Below are 16010 nucleotides of genomic sequence, written 5' to 3' on the forward strand. Positions count from 1 at the left end.
TGGATAGCACCAATAGTATAGCAATTATCATCATCAAAATGAGTAATAGGAGCAAAATCATTTGAGAGGGATACCTTTCTACCTTTGCTCCTCCGTCTTTTCTTTTTCTTCTTCACTTCATGTGTGGGTTTAACCCTCTTTTTTGAGCTCCTTATTGATGAGATTGGTTGAATAGAAGGCTCCTCCTCGTTACCCGATTCATCATAAGAAATAATAGGAGAATATTGGGAAGTCTCTTCCCTTTCGTTAGTATTCTCTTCATCTTCTATTTGTTTTCTTTTCTTTATGTAATTGGCAAGATAAGGATTTTCAATGCAATTCACCGCACAATACATATAAATTTCTTCTAGATCAATATCGAGGAATTTCTCAAGGTTATATTCTGGAATATGCTTAGTTTGACGTTTCATTTCTTCATAACCCAAAAGCAAACTAAGTTCATTCTGATGTGCAAGGGAAATCAAGTCATCACAATTTTTGGACACGATTCGATCATGAAACAATTTGCATTTGATATTTAAATGACCATGTTCATTGCAAAGTTCACAAGTATGGTGAAGATATTTTAAATTTTTAGCACTAACATTTAGCCTTTCTTGCAACCATTTAGTTTCCAAATACTTATGCCTCTTGCAAAATCTATTTTCCCTATTTGGTATGTACTTGCAAACTCTATGCACTCCACAAAAGTCGACATGCTTATAAGAGATATTCTCATCATGACTAGTGCAATCATCATTAGTACTATGGATATTCAAGGAGTTCATACTAACAACATTGCAATCATGCTCATCATTCAAAGATTTAGTGCCAAACATTTTATAGACTTCTTCTTCTAGCACTTGAGCACAATTTTCCTTTCCATCATTCTCACGAAAGATATTAAAAAGATGAAGCGTATGAGGCAAACTCAATTCCATTTTTTTGTAATTTTATTTTATAGACTAAACTAGTGATAAAACAAGAAACTAAAATATTCGATTGCAAGATCTAAAGATATACCTTCAAGCACTAACCTCCCCGGCAACGGCGCCAGAAAAGAGCTTGATGTCTACTACACAACCTTCTTCTTGTAGACGTTGTTGGGCCTCCAAGTGCAGAGGTTTGTAGGACAGTAGCAAATTTCCCTCAAGTGGATGACCTAAGGTTTATCAATCCGTGGGAGGCGTAGGATGAAGATGGTCTCTCTCAAACAACCCTGCAACCAAATAACAAAGAGTCTCTTGTGTCCCCAACACACCCAACACAATGGTAAATTGTATAGGTGCACTAGTTCGGCGAAGAGATGGTGATACAAGTGCAATATGGATGGTAGATATAGGTTTTTGTAATCTGAAAATATAAAAACAGCAAGGTAACTAATGATAAAAGTGAGCACAAACGGTATTGCAATGCTAGGAAACAAGGCCTAGGGTTCATACTTTCACTAGTGCAAGTTCTCTCAACAATAATAACATAATTGGATCATATAACTATCCCTCAACATGCAACAAAGAGTCACTCCAAAGTCACTAATAGCGGAGAACAAACGAAGAGATTATGGTAGGGTACGAAACCACCTCAAAGTTATCCTTTCTGATCGATCTATTCAAGAGTCCGTAGTAAAATAACACGAAGCTATTCTTTCCGTTCAATCTATCATAGAGTTCGTACTAGAATAACACCTTAAGACACAAATCAACCAAAACCCTAATGTCACCTAGATACTCCAATGTCACCTCAAGTATCCGTGGGTATGATTATACGATATGCATCACACAATCTCAGATTCATCTATTCAAACCAACACAAAGTACTTCAAAGAGTGCCCCAAAGTTTCTACCGGAGAGTCAAGACGAAAACGTGTGCCAACCCCTATGCATAGGTTCATGGGCGGAACCCGCAAGTTGATCACCAAAACATACATCAAGTGGATCACGTGATATCCCATTGTCACCACAGATAAGCACGGCAAGACATACATCAAGTGTTCTCAAATCCTTAAAAACTCAATCCGATAAGATAACTTCAAAGGGAAAACTCAATCCATTACAAGAGAGTAGAGGGGGAGAAACATCATAAGATCCAACTATAATAGCAAAGCTCGCGATACATCAAGATCGTACCACCTCAAGAACACGAGAGAGAGATCAAACACATAGCTACTGGTACATACCCTCAGCCCCGAGGGTGAACTACTCCCTCCTCGTCATGGAGAGCGCCGGGATGATGAAGATGGCCACCGGTGAGGGATCCCCCCTCCGGCAGGGTGCCGGAACAGGGTCCCGATTGGGTTTTGGTGGCTACAAAGGCTTGCGGCGGCGGAACTCCCGATCTATTCTGCTCCCCGATGTTTTAGGGTATATGGATATATATATAGGCGAAAGAAGTCAGTAAGGGGCCCACGAGGGTGGGGGCGCGCCCAGGGGGCAGGCGCGCCTCCCTATCTCGTGGCCACCTCGAAGCTTCCCTGACTTCAACTCCAAGTCTCATGGATCACGTTCGTTCCAAAAATCACGCTCCCGAAGGTTTCATTCTGTTTGGACTCCGTTTGATATTCCATTTCTATGAAACACTGAAACAAGGGAAAAAACAGAAACTAGCACTGGGCTCTGGGTTAATAGGTTAGTCCCAAAAATAATATAAAAGTGCATAGTAAAGCCCATTAAACATCCAAGATGGATAATATAATAGCATGAATACTTCATAAATTATAGATACGTTGGAGTCGTATCAATACCTTGACAAGATTTTGAAGTAGTTCAAAATGGAACAGTCAAAGAAAGAGTTCTTTCCTGTGTTACAAGGTGTGAAATTGAGTAAGACTCAAAGCCCGACCATGGCAGAAGATATAAAGAGAATGAAAGTCATTCCCTATGCCTCAGCCATAGGTTCTATAAAGTATGCCATGTTGTGTACCAGATCCATTGTATACCCTACACTGAGTTTGGCAAGGGAGTACAATAGTGATCTAGGAGTAGATCACTGAACAACGGTCAAAATTATCCTTAGTGGAATAAGGATATGTTTCTCGATTATGGAGGAGACAAAAGGTTCGTCGTAAAGGGTTACATCGATGCAAGTTTTGACACTGATCCAAATGACTCTAAGTCTCAATCTGAATACATATTGAAAGTGGGAGCAATTAGCTGAAGTAGCTCCGTGCAGAGCATTGTAGACATAGAAATTTGCAAAATACATACGGATCTGAATTTGGCAGACCCGTTGACTAAACTTCTCTCACAAGCAAAACATGATCACACCTTACTACTCTTTGGGTGCTAATCACATGGCGATGTGAACTAGATTACTGACTCTAGTAAACCCTTTGAGTGTTGGCCACATGGCGATGTGAACTATGGATATTAATCACATGGTGATGTGAACTATTGGTGTTAAATCACATGGCGATGTGAACTAGATTATTAACTCTAGTGCAAGTGGGAGACTGAAGGAAATATGCCCTAAAGGCAATAATAAAGTTATTATTTATTTCCTTATTTCATGATCAATGTTTATTATTCATGCTAGAATTGTATTAACCGGAAACTTAGTACATGTGTGAATACATAGACAAAACATAAGTGTCCCTAGTATGCCTCTACTTGACTAGCTCGTTTGATCACGAACATGACGAGGAGTCTCAAAATGGTCGAGACATAAAGATCGATATATTGGAAGCCTATATTTGGACATCGGAATGGTTCCGGGTAAAATCCCGATTTTACCGGAGTACCGGGAGGTTACCGGACCCCCCCCGGTAAGTATATGGGCCTTATTGGGCCATAGTGGAGAGAGAGAGAGGAGACCAGGGAAGGCCGCGCGCCCCCTCTCCCTCTGGTCCGAATTGGACTAGGAGGGGGGCGGCGCCCCCCCTTTCCTTCCTCCCTCTCTCCCCCTTCCTTCTCTCCTAGTCCAACTAGGGAAGGGGGGCAATCCTACTCCCGGTGGGAGTAGGACTCCTCCAGGGCACGCCATAGAGGGCCGGCCCTCCCCCCTCCTCCACTCCTTTTAATACGGGGGAGGGGGGCACCCCATAGACACAAGTTGATCAGTTGATCTTTTAGCCGTGTGCGGTGCCCCCCTCCACCATAATCCACATCGGCCATATCGTAGCGGTGCTTAGGCGAAGCCCTGCGTCGGTAGCATCATCATCACCGTCATCACGCCGTCGTGCTGACGGAACTCTCCCTTGAAGCTCTGCTGGATCGGAGTTCGTGGGACGTGACCGAGCTGAACGTGTGCTGAACTCGGAGGTGTCGTGCGTTCGATACTTGGATCGGTCGGATCGTGAAGACGTACGACTACATCAACCACGTTCTGATAACGCTTCCGCTTACGGTCTACGAGGGTACGTGGACAACACTCTCCCCTCTTGTTGCTATGCATCACCATGATCTTGCGTGTGCGTAGGAATTTTTTTGAAATTACTACGTTCCCCAACAATAGGTTGCTCACCTAGTTGCCCATCTAGACAACCTATTTTGATGCTAAGTTTAATTTGGTAAAGAAAAACTAAAATTGTTAGTTGCCTATTCACCCCCCCCCCCTCTAGTCAACCATATCGATCCTTTCACCGGGGCCACCATCATAGGGTAGTTTCGGCCGCACACACGAACGTGCTCGCGAGTGACTAGCTGGGTCGGGCTGTCAGAGTTACTGGCCCCCAGGCGTGCTGCATCACTAACCCGACCCAGGAAACAGCTAGGTCGCTCACGTGACCCAACCTAGCCACGCGCGCCAGGCCAGCGCACCCGGAACGGTACTCGGATAGGGGGTGCTCCAAGGGCAAGTGTGTCTTTCTTCTTAGGTTAGTGTCTTTTTCCTATAAGGTTGTTGTTTTTTGCCGCATGTCGTGCGTCGAGCGCACTCGCTTCCTCTCGATTCGCTCTGCAACTCTTGCTCCAGAGGGTCTATGCCCATTCCCGCTGGTGGTTCATGCGACCTCTAGCTGGATGCGCGTGGGCGCCACGGGGGGCAGACGCACCGCCGCCCCGTGCATGAAAGAGGTCCTTGAAGGTACGAAGAACCATCAGAACCCTCAATAGGGTGGCGGGCATGGCCAGAATTGCCAGGACGAAGTTCACACGAGGGGGTACCCGGGTTTGGTCCCTACGTCTTACTTCTAATATGTATTCATTAGATAACTAGTTGCGCCAGTTGACGCAGAGACCAACTCCATCTAGGAAGTTAAATGAAGTATGTGAAACATAAAATGAAAGTCGGGTAAAGTATTTGAAGAGTTAGACAAGAGACCAACTCCTGCCTCTAGTAACCACCAGACCGATGATAGTTCCACTTTGGATATAGCATGACTAATCTCTATATCATATAACACGGACCCAAACATAAATTTAAGAAAAATGCAACCCAAAAAATGGGAGCACTCATCATTGGTGGCTCACTGGTGTATATGGCCCGCAAGGAGATGATGACAAGATTGCCTTCCTCGGCGACCTTAGTGAGGTCCGATCGTTGTGCACCGGTCCCTGGATACTCGGTGGTGACTTTAACATGATCTCAGGGGCAGCAGACAAGAATAACTCCCGGCTCAATCACCGGATCATGTCCCGATTCCGCCGCTTCCTCGCTGATGAGGAGCTGCGCGATATTTATCTTCACGGACGGTGATATACTTGGTCGAGCGAGCGTGGCACCCCAACCCTCACGCGCATCGACCGGGTGCTTTGTAATTCTGCGTGGGAGGCGCTCCACCCGCATTGCATGCTTCGCTGCCTCTCCTCCGCAGCGTCCGACCATGCGCCTCTCCTTCTAGACTGCACCGCGCGCTCGCATGGCACAAGGAGATTTCACTTCGAGAGGTTCTGGCCGCGCACTGAGGGCTACATGCAGGTCGTTCTCGAGGCCTGGGCTACCGTGGCAGATGAGCTGGACCCCTTTCGCAAATTGGTGGCACACCTCAAGAACACCGTGCGGCGTCTCCAAGGCTGGAGCGCGAAGAAGATTGGGGACGTGTCCTGGCAGCTTCTTGTCGCTCGTGAGCTGATTGCGCGCCTTGACGCGGCGCAGGACTTGCGGCCCCTCTCCCCAGCCGAGGCTTGGCTGCATTGGCGCCTCAAAGGGGCGTATCTTGGGCTGGCGTCGCTCGAACGCTCGATCTCACGCCAACGTGTCAGACTCTCCTGGCTGCGGGATGGCAACGCGGGTCAGAAGTTATTCCTGGTGCATGCCGCGCACCACAAGCAGAAGAACCGGATCTTTGAGTTGCAGGTTGGAGACACATCCGTCTCCGACTCGGCCGCTCTTGCTGAGGTTGCCTACCGTCACTTCACTGACATCCTTGGAACGACGGAGCCGCGGCCTTTCTCCTTAGACCTCTCCGCGGTCCATGTTGGGCCTTTTGACCTCTCCGGCCTCGACGCGCCTTTCTCCGAGGACGAGATATGGGCTGCGGTTAAGAGCTTGCCGCTCGGGAAGGCGCCAGGCCCCGATGGATTCACCGCTGAATTCCTCCGGAGTGCTTGGGACGTGATCAAGCATGACATCTACGCCGTCTTTGACAAGCTTTATGCGCTCAACGGGCGTGGTTTCCAGCGGCTTAACGAGGCGCACCTCACACTTCTTTCGAAGAAGCAAGATGCGGCGTCTCTCTTCGACTATCGCCCCATTAGTCTCATCCATCTCATCGCGAAGCTGTTCGCGAAGGCGCTCTCTCTTCGGCTGGCACCACATTTTGGCAAGATGGTTTCTACTAATCAAACTGCATTCCTCGCTGGCCGAAGCATCCACGACAACTTCGTCCTTGTCCAACAAACGGCTAGACTTCTTCATAACCTCAAGATGCCGCGGATGCTCCTCAAGCTCGACATCACGAGGGCATTCGACTCGGTTGCATGGCTTTTTCTGCTCGACACGCTGCGGCACCTAGGCTTTGGAAACCGATGGTGCGAATGGATCTCCATCCTACTATCTACCGTGTTGACGCATGTGCTTGTCAATGGCATCCCCGGGCCGCCAATTCTTCACGCCTGCGGGCTGCGGCAAGGGGACCCCATTTCCTCAATGCTCTTCCTCATCGTCATCGACGTGCTCAACTCGCTTCTTTAGCAAGCCGTCAAGCATGGCCTCCTCCAGCGGCTCACCGCTAGGCACCTGCCATCGAGTGTCTCCCTCTATGCTGACGACGTCATCGTCTTCAGCCACCCCGACACCCGCGACATTGATAACCCACAAGTATAGGGGATCGCAACAGTTTTCGAGGGTAGAGTATTCAACCCAAATTTATTGATTCGACACAAGGGGAGCCAAAGAATATTCTCAAGTATTAGCAGTTGAGTTGTCAATTCAACCACACCTGGATAACTTAATATCTGCAGCAAAGTATTTAGTAGCAAAGTAGTATGATAGTAGCGGTAACGGTAGCAAAAGTAACAGTGATAGTTTTGTAGTGATTGTAACAGTAGCAACGGAAAAGTAAATAAGCGAAGAACAATATGTGAAAAGCTCGTAGGCATTGGATCGGTGATGGAGAATTATGCCGGATGTGGTTCATCATGTAACAGTCATAACATAGGGTGACACAGAACTAGCTCCAATTCATCAATGTAATGTAGGCATGTATTCCGAATATAGTCATACGTGCTTATGGAAAAGAACTTGCATGACCTCTTTTGTCCTACCCTCCCGTGGCAGCGGGGTCCTAGCGGAAACTAAGGGATATTAAGGCCTCCTTTTAATAAAGTACCGGACCAAAGCATTAACACATGGTGAATACATGAACTCCTCAAACTATGGTCATCACCGGGAGTGGTCCCGATTATTGTCACTTCGGGGTTGCCGGATCATAACACATAGTAGGTGACCATAGACTTGCAAGATAGGATCAAGAACTCACATATATTCATGAAAACATAATAGGTTCAGATCTGAAATCATGGCACTCGGGCCCTAGTGACAAGCATTAAGCATAGCAAAGTCATAGCAACATCAATCTCAGAACATAGTGGATACTAGGGATCAAACCCTAACAAAACTAACTCGATTACATGATAAATCTCATCCAACCCATCACCGTCCAGCAAGCCTACGATGGAATTACTCACGCACGGCGGTGAGCATCATGAAATTGGTGATGGAGGATGGTTGGTGATGACGACGGCGACAGATTCCCCTCTCCGGAGCCCCGAACGGACTCCAGATTAGCCCTCCCAAGAGAGATTAGGGCTTGGCGGTGGCTCCATATCGTAAAACGCAATGAATCCTTCTCTCTGATTGTTTTCTCCCCGAACACGAATATATAGAGTTGGAGTTGAGGTCGGTGGACCACCAGGGGGCCCACGAGGCAGGGGGCGCGCCCAGGGGGCAGGCGCGCCTCCCACCCTCGTGGACAGGGTATGGGCCCCCTGGCCTTGATTCTTTCACCAGTATTTTTTATTATTTCCAAAAATAATCTTCGTGAAGTTTCAGGTCATTCCGAGAACTTTTGTTTCTGCACAAAAATAACACCATGGCAATTCTGCTGAAAACAGCGTCAGTCCGGGTTAGTTCCATTTAAATCATGCAAGTTAGAGTCCAAAACAAGGGCAAAAGTGTTTGGAAAAGTAGATACGACGGAGACGTATCAACTCCCCCAAGCTTAAACCTTTGCTTGTCCTCAAGAAATTCAGTTGATAAACTGAAAGTGATAAAGAAAAACTTTTACAAACTCTGTTTGCTCTTCTTGTTGTAAATACGTAAACCCAGCATTCAAGTTTTCAGCAAAGATTATGACTAACCAATTCACAATAACACTTAGGTCTAATGTTTACTCATGCCAATGGCATAATCAACTAGCGAGCAATAATAATAAATCTCGGATGACAACACTTTCTCAAAACAATCATGATATGATATAACAAGATGGTATCTCGCTAGCCCTTTCTGAGATCGCAGAACATATATGCAGAGCACCTCTAAAGATCAGGGACTAACTAAACATTGTAATTCATGGTAAAAGAGATCCAGTCATAGTCATACTCAATATAAATTAATAGTAATGGACGCAAATGATAGCGGTGTGATACGTCTCCAACGTATCTATAATTTTTTATTGCTCCATGCTATATTATATTCTGTTTTGGACATTATTGGGCTTTATTATACACTTGTATATTATTTTTGGGACTAACCTATTAACCGGAGGCCCAGCCCAGAATTGTTGTTTTTTGCCTATTTCAGATTTTCGCAGAAAAAGAATATCAAACGGAGTCCAAACAGAATGAAACCTTCGGACGTGATTTTCGGAACGAACGTGATCCAGGGGACTTGGACCCTACGTCAAGAAAGCTACCAGGAAGCCATGAGGTAGGGGGCGCGCATACCCCCCCTGGACGCGCCCTCCACCCTCGTGGGCCCCAAGTTGCTCCACCGACGTACTCCTTCCTCCTATATATACCTACGTACCCCCAAACTACCAGATACGGAGCCAAAAACCTAATTCCACCGCCGCAACCTTCTGTACCTGTGAGATCCCATCTTGGGGCCTGTTCCGGAGCTCCGCCGGAGGGGGCATCGATCACGGAGGGCTTCTACATCAACACCATAGCTCTCCGATGATGTGTGAGTAGTTTACCTCAGACCTTCGGGTCCATAGTTATTAGCTAGATGGCTTCCTCTCTCTTTTTGGATCTCAATACAATGTTCTCCCCTCTCTTGTGGAGATCTATTCGATGTAATCTTCTTTTGCGGTGTGTTTGTTGAGACCGATGAATTGTGGGTTTATGATCAAGTTTATCTATGAACAATATTTGAATCTTCTGAATTCTTTTATGTATGATTGGTTATCTTTGCAAGTCTCTTCGAATTATCAGTTTGGTTTGGCCTACTAGATTGATCTTTCTTGCAATGGGAGAAGTGCTTAGCTTTGGGTTCAATCTTGCGGTGTCCTTTCCCAGTGACAGTAGGGGCAGCAAGGCACGTATAGTATTGTTGCCATCGAGGATAACAAGATGGGGTTTTTATCATATTGCATGAGTTTATCCCTCTACATCATGTCATCTTGCTTAAGGCGTTACTCTGTTCTTATGAACTTAATACTCTAGATGCATGCTGGATAGCGGTCGATGTGTGGAGTAATAGTAGTAGATGCAGGCAGGAGTCGGTCTACTTGTCTCGGACGTGATGCCTATATACATGATCATACCTAGATATTCTCATAGCTATGCTCAATTCTGTCAATTGTTCAACAGTAATTTGTTCACCCACCATAAATACTTATGCTCTCGAGAGAAGCCACTAGTGAAACCTATGGCCCCCGGGTCTATTTTCCATCATATTAATCTTCCAACACTTAGCTATTTCTTTTGCCGTTTTTATTTTACTTTCTTTACTTTGCATCTTTATCATAAAAATACCAAAAATATTATCTTATCATATCTATCAGATCTCACTCTCGTAAGTGACCGTGTAGGGATTGACAACCCCTTATCGCGTTGGTTGCGAGGATTTATTTGTTTGTGTAGGTGCGAGGGACTCGTGCGTGGCCTCCTACTGGATTGATACCTTGGTTCTCAAAAACTGAGGGAAATACTTACGCTACTTTGCTGCATCACCCTTTCCTCTTCAAGGGAAAACCAACGCAGTGCTCAAGAGGTAGCAAGAAGGATTTCTGGCGCCGTTGCCGGGGAGGTCTACGCAAAAGTCAACATACCAAGTACCCATCACAAACCCTTATCTCCCGCATTACATTATTTGCCATTTGCCTCTCGTTTTCCTCTCCCCCACTTCACCCTTGCCGTTTTATTCGCCCTCTCTTTTCTGTTCGCCTCTTTTTCGCTTGCTCGTGTGTTGGATTGCTTGTTTGTCACAATGGCTCAAGATAATACCAAATTATGTGACTTTACCAATACCAACAACAATGATTTCCTTAGCACTCCGATTGCTCCTCTTACCGATACTGAATCTTGTGAAATCAATGCTGCTTTGTTGGATCTTGTCATGAAAGATCAATTCGCCGGCCTTCCTAGTGAAGATGCCGCTACTCATCTAAATAGCTTCGTTGATTTGTGTGATATGCAAAAGAAGAAAGATGTTGACAATGATATTGTTAAATTGAAGCTATTTCCTTTTTCGCTTAGAGATCGTGCTAAAGCTTGGTTTTCGTCTTTGCCTAAAAATAGTATTGATTCTTGGAATAAGTGCAAAGATGCTTTTATCTCTAAGTATTTTCCTCCCGCTAAGATTATCTCTCTTAGAAACGATATTATGAATTTTAAGCAACTTGATCATGAACATGTTGCACAAGCTTGGGAGAGGATGAAATTAATGATACGTAATTGCCCTACGCATGGTTTGAATTTGTGGATGATTATACAAAAATTTATGCCGGATTGAATTTTGCTTCTAGAAATCTTTTAGATTCGGCCGCGGGAGGCACTTTTATGGAAATCACTTTAGGAGAAGCTACTAAACTCCTAGGTAATATTATGGTTAATTATTCTCAATGACACACTGAAAGATCCACTGATAAAAAAGTGCATGCGATAGAAGAAATTAATGTTTTGAGTGGGAAGATGGATGAACTTATGAAATTATTTGCTACTAAGAGTGTTTCTTCTGATCCTAATGATATGCCTTTGTCTACCTTGATTGAGAATAATAATGAATCTATGGGTGTGAATTTTGTTGGTAGGATTTTTTTTTGTAACAACGTGTATACAGGAAACTTTAATCCTAGGCCTTATCCTAGTAATTCCTCTAATAATTATGGTAAGTCCTACAACAATTCTTATGGAAACTTTAATAAGATGCCCTCTGAATTTGAGACTAGTGTTAAGGAATTTATGAATTCGCAAAAGAATTTCAATGCTTTGCTTGAAGAAAAATTGCTTAAAGTTGATGAATTGGCTAGGAACGTTGATAGAATTTCTCTTGATGTTGATTCCTTGAAACTTAGATCTATTCCACCTAAGCATGATATCAATGAGTCTCTCACAGCCATGAGAATTTCCATTGATAAGTGCAAAGAAAGAACCGCTAGGATGCGTGCTAAGAAAGATTGCTTTATAAAAGCGTGTTCTTCTAATTTTTATGAAAATAAAGATGAAGATCTAAAAGTTATTGATGTGTCCTCTATTAAATCCTTGTTTTGCAATATGAATCTTGATAATGATGGGACTGAATATGATCCACCTTTACCTGGAAGGCGTTCCAGAAATTCGGAGTTTTTAGATCTTGATGCTAAAATTGATAAAAGTGGGATTGAAGAGATCAAAACATTAGATATTAATGAACCCACTATTTTGGATTTCAAGGAATTTAATTATGATAGCTGCTCTTTGATAGATTGTATTTCCTTGTTGCAATCCGTGCTAAATTCTCCTCATGCTTATAGCCAAAATAAAGCCTTTACTAAACATATCGTTGATGCTTTGATGCAATCTTATGAAGAAAAACTTGAGTTGGAAGTTTCTATCCCTAGAAAAATTTATGATCAGTGGGAACCTACTATTAAAATTAAAATTAAAGATCATGAATGCTATGCTTTGTGTGATTTGGGTGCTAGTGTTTCCAAGATTCCAAAAACTTTGTGTGATTTGCTAGGTTTCCGTGATTTTGATGATTGCTCTTTAAACTTGCACCTTGCGGATTCCACTATTAAGAAACCTATGGGAAGAATTAATGACGTTCTTATTGTTGCAAATAGGAACTATGTGCCCGTAGATTTTATTGTTCTTGATATAAATTGCAATCCTTCATGTCCTATTATTCTTGGTAGACCTTTCCTTAGAACGATTGGTGCAATTATTGATATGAAGGAAGGGAATATTTGATTCCAATTTCCATTAAAGAAAGGCATGGAACACTTCCCTAGGAAGAAAATAAAATTACCATATGAATCTATCATGAGATTCACTTATGGATTGCCTACCAAAGATGGCAATACCTAGATCTATCCTTGCTTCTATGCCTAGCTAGGGGCGTTAAACAGTAGCGCTTGTTGGGAGGCAACCCAATTTTATTTTTAGTTTCTTTTTCTTTTTGCTTCTGTTTAGAAATAAATATTTGTCCTAGCCTCTGGTTAGATGTTTTTTTTATGTTTTAATTAGTGTTTGTGCCAAGTTAAACCTATAGGATCTTCTTGGATGATAGTTATTTGATCTTGCAGAAAATTCCAGAAACTTTCTGTTCACAAAAATAATTGTTAAAAATCACCAGAACGTGATAAAATATTGATTCCAATTGCTTCTGATCAATAAACAAATTGTCTAGGTCGTCCTATTTTGGCTGAATTTTTGGAGTTCCAGAAGTTTGCGTTAGTTACAGATTACTACAGACTGTTCTGTTTTTGACAGATTCTGTTTTTCGTGTGTTGTTTGCTTATTTTGATGAATCTATGGCTAGTAAAATAGTTTATAAACCATAGAGAAGTTGGAATACAGTAGGTTTAACACCAATATAAATAAAGAATGAGTTCATTACAGTACCTTGAAGTGGTCTTTTGTTTTCTTTCGCTAACGGAGCTCACGAGATTTTCTGCTGAGTTTTGTGTTGTGAAGTTTTCAAGTTTTGGGTGAAAGATTTGATGGATTATGGAACAAGGAGTGGCAAGAGCCTAAGCTTGGGGATGCCCATGGCACCCCCAAGATAATCTAAGGACACCTAAAAGCCAAAGCTTGGGGATGCCCCGGAAGGCATCCCCTCTTTCGTCTACTTCCATCGGTAACTTTACTTGGAGCTATATTTTTATTCACCACATGATATGTGTTTTGCTTGGAGCGTCTTGTATGATTTGAGTCTTTGCTTTTTAGTTTACCACAATCATCTTTGCTGTACACACCTTTTGAGAGAGACACACATGATTCGGAAATTATTAGAATACTCTATGTGCTTCACTTATATCTTTTGAGTTATATAGTTTTTGCTCTAGTACTTCACTTATATCTTTTAGAGCACGGTGGTGGATTTGTTTTATAGAAACTATTGATCTCTCATGCTTCACTTAGATTATTTTGAGAGTCTTAAATAGCATGGTAATTTGCTTAAATAATCCTAATATGCTAGGTATTCAAGATTAGTAAAAACTTTCTTATGAGTGTGTTGAATACTAAGAGAAGTTTGATGCTTGATGATTGTTTTGAGACATGGAGGTAGTGATATTAAAGTTGTGCTAGTTGAGTAGTTGTGAATTTGAGAAATACTTGTGTTGAAGTTTGCAAGTCCCGTAGCATGCACGTATGGTAAACGTTATGTAACAAATTTGAAACATGAGGTGTTCTTTGATTGTCCTCCTTATGAGTGGCGGTCGGGGACGAGCGATGGTCTTTTCCTACCAATCTATCCCCCTAGGAGCATGCGCGTAGTGCTTGGTTTTTGATGACTTGTAGATTTTTGCAATAAGTATGTGAGTTCTTTATGACTAATGTTGAGTCCATGGATTATACGCACTCTCACCTTTCCACCATTGCTAGCCTCTTCGGTACCGTGCATTGCCCTTTCTCACATTGAGAGTTGGTGCAAACTTCGCCGGTGCATCCAAACCCCGTGATATGATACGCTCTTTCACACATAAACCTCCTTATATCTTCCTCAAAACAGCCACCATACCTACCTATTATGGCATTTCCATAGCCATTCCGAGATATATTGCCATGCAACTTTCCACCATTCCGTTTATCATGACACGTTCATCATTGTCATATTGCTTTGCATGATCATGTAGTTGACATAGTATTTGTGGCAAAGCCACCGTTCATAATTCTTTCATACATGTCACTCTTGGTTCATTGCATATCCCGGTACACCGCCGGAGGCATTCATATAGAGTCATACTTTGTTCTAGTATCGAGTTGTAATCATTGAGTTGTAAATAAATAGAAGTGTGATGATCATCATTTTCTAGAGCATTGTCCCAAGTGAGGAATAAAAAAAAGAGAAAGGCCATAAAAAAAGAAGGCCCAAAAAAATGAGAGAAAAAGAGAGAAGGGACAATGTTACTATCCTTTTACCACACTTGTGCTTCAAAGTAGCACCATAATCTTCATGATAGAGAGTCTCTTGTTTTGTCACTTTCATATACTAGTGGGAATTTTTCATTATAGAACTTGGCTTGTATATTCCAACAATGGGCCTCCTCAAGTGCCCTAGGTCTTCGTGAGCAAGCAAGTTGGATGCACACCCACTTAGTTTCTTTTGTTGAGCTTTCATATATTTATAGCTCTAGTGCATCCGTTGCATGGCAATCCCTACTCCTTGCATTAACATCAATCGATGGGCATCTCCATAGCTCATTGATTAGCCTCGTTGATGTGAGACTTTCTCCTTTTTTGTCTTCTCCACATAACCCCCATCATCATATTCTATTCCACCCATAGTGCTATATCCATGGCTCACGCTCATGTATTGCGTGAAGGTTGAAAAAGTTTGAGATTACTAAAGTATGAAACAATTGCTTGGCTTGTCATCGGGGTTGTGCATGATGAGAGCATTCTTGTGTGACGAAAATGGAGCATGACTAAACTATATGATTTTGTAGGGATGAACTTTCTTTGGCCATGTTATTTTGAGAGGACATAATTGCTTAGTTAGTATGCTTGAAGTATTATTATTTTTATGTCAATATTGAACTTTTATCTTGAATCTTTCGGATCTGAATATTCATACCACAATTAAGAAGAATTACATTGAAATTATGCCAAGTAGCATTCCACATCAAAAATTCTGTTTTTATCATTTACCTACTCGAGGACGAGCAGGAATTAAGCTTGGGGATGCTTGATACGTCTCCAACGTATCTATAATTTTTGATTGCTCCATGCTATATTATCTTCTGTTTTGGACATTATTGGGCTTTATTATACACTTTTATATTATTTTTGGGACTAACCTACTAACCGGAGGCCCAGCCCAGAATTGTTGTTTTTTGCCTATTTCAGAGTTTCGCAGAAAAAGAATATCAAACGGAGTCCAACGGAATGAAACCTTCAGGAACGTGATTTTCAGAACGAACGTGATCCAGGGGACTTGGACCCTACGTCAAGAAATCTACCAGGAAGCCACGAGGTAGGGGGGCGCGCCTACCCCCCTGGACGCGC

The sequence above is a fragment of the Triticum aestivum genome, chromosome 3D (genome assembly GCF_018294505.1).
Source record: "Triticum aestivum cultivar Chinese Spring chromosome 3D, IWGSC CS RefSeq v2.1, whole genome shotgun sequence".
NCBI classification, from domain to species: Eukaryota; Viridiplantae; Streptophyta; class Magnoliopsida; order Poales; family Poaceae; genus Triticum; species Triticum aestivum.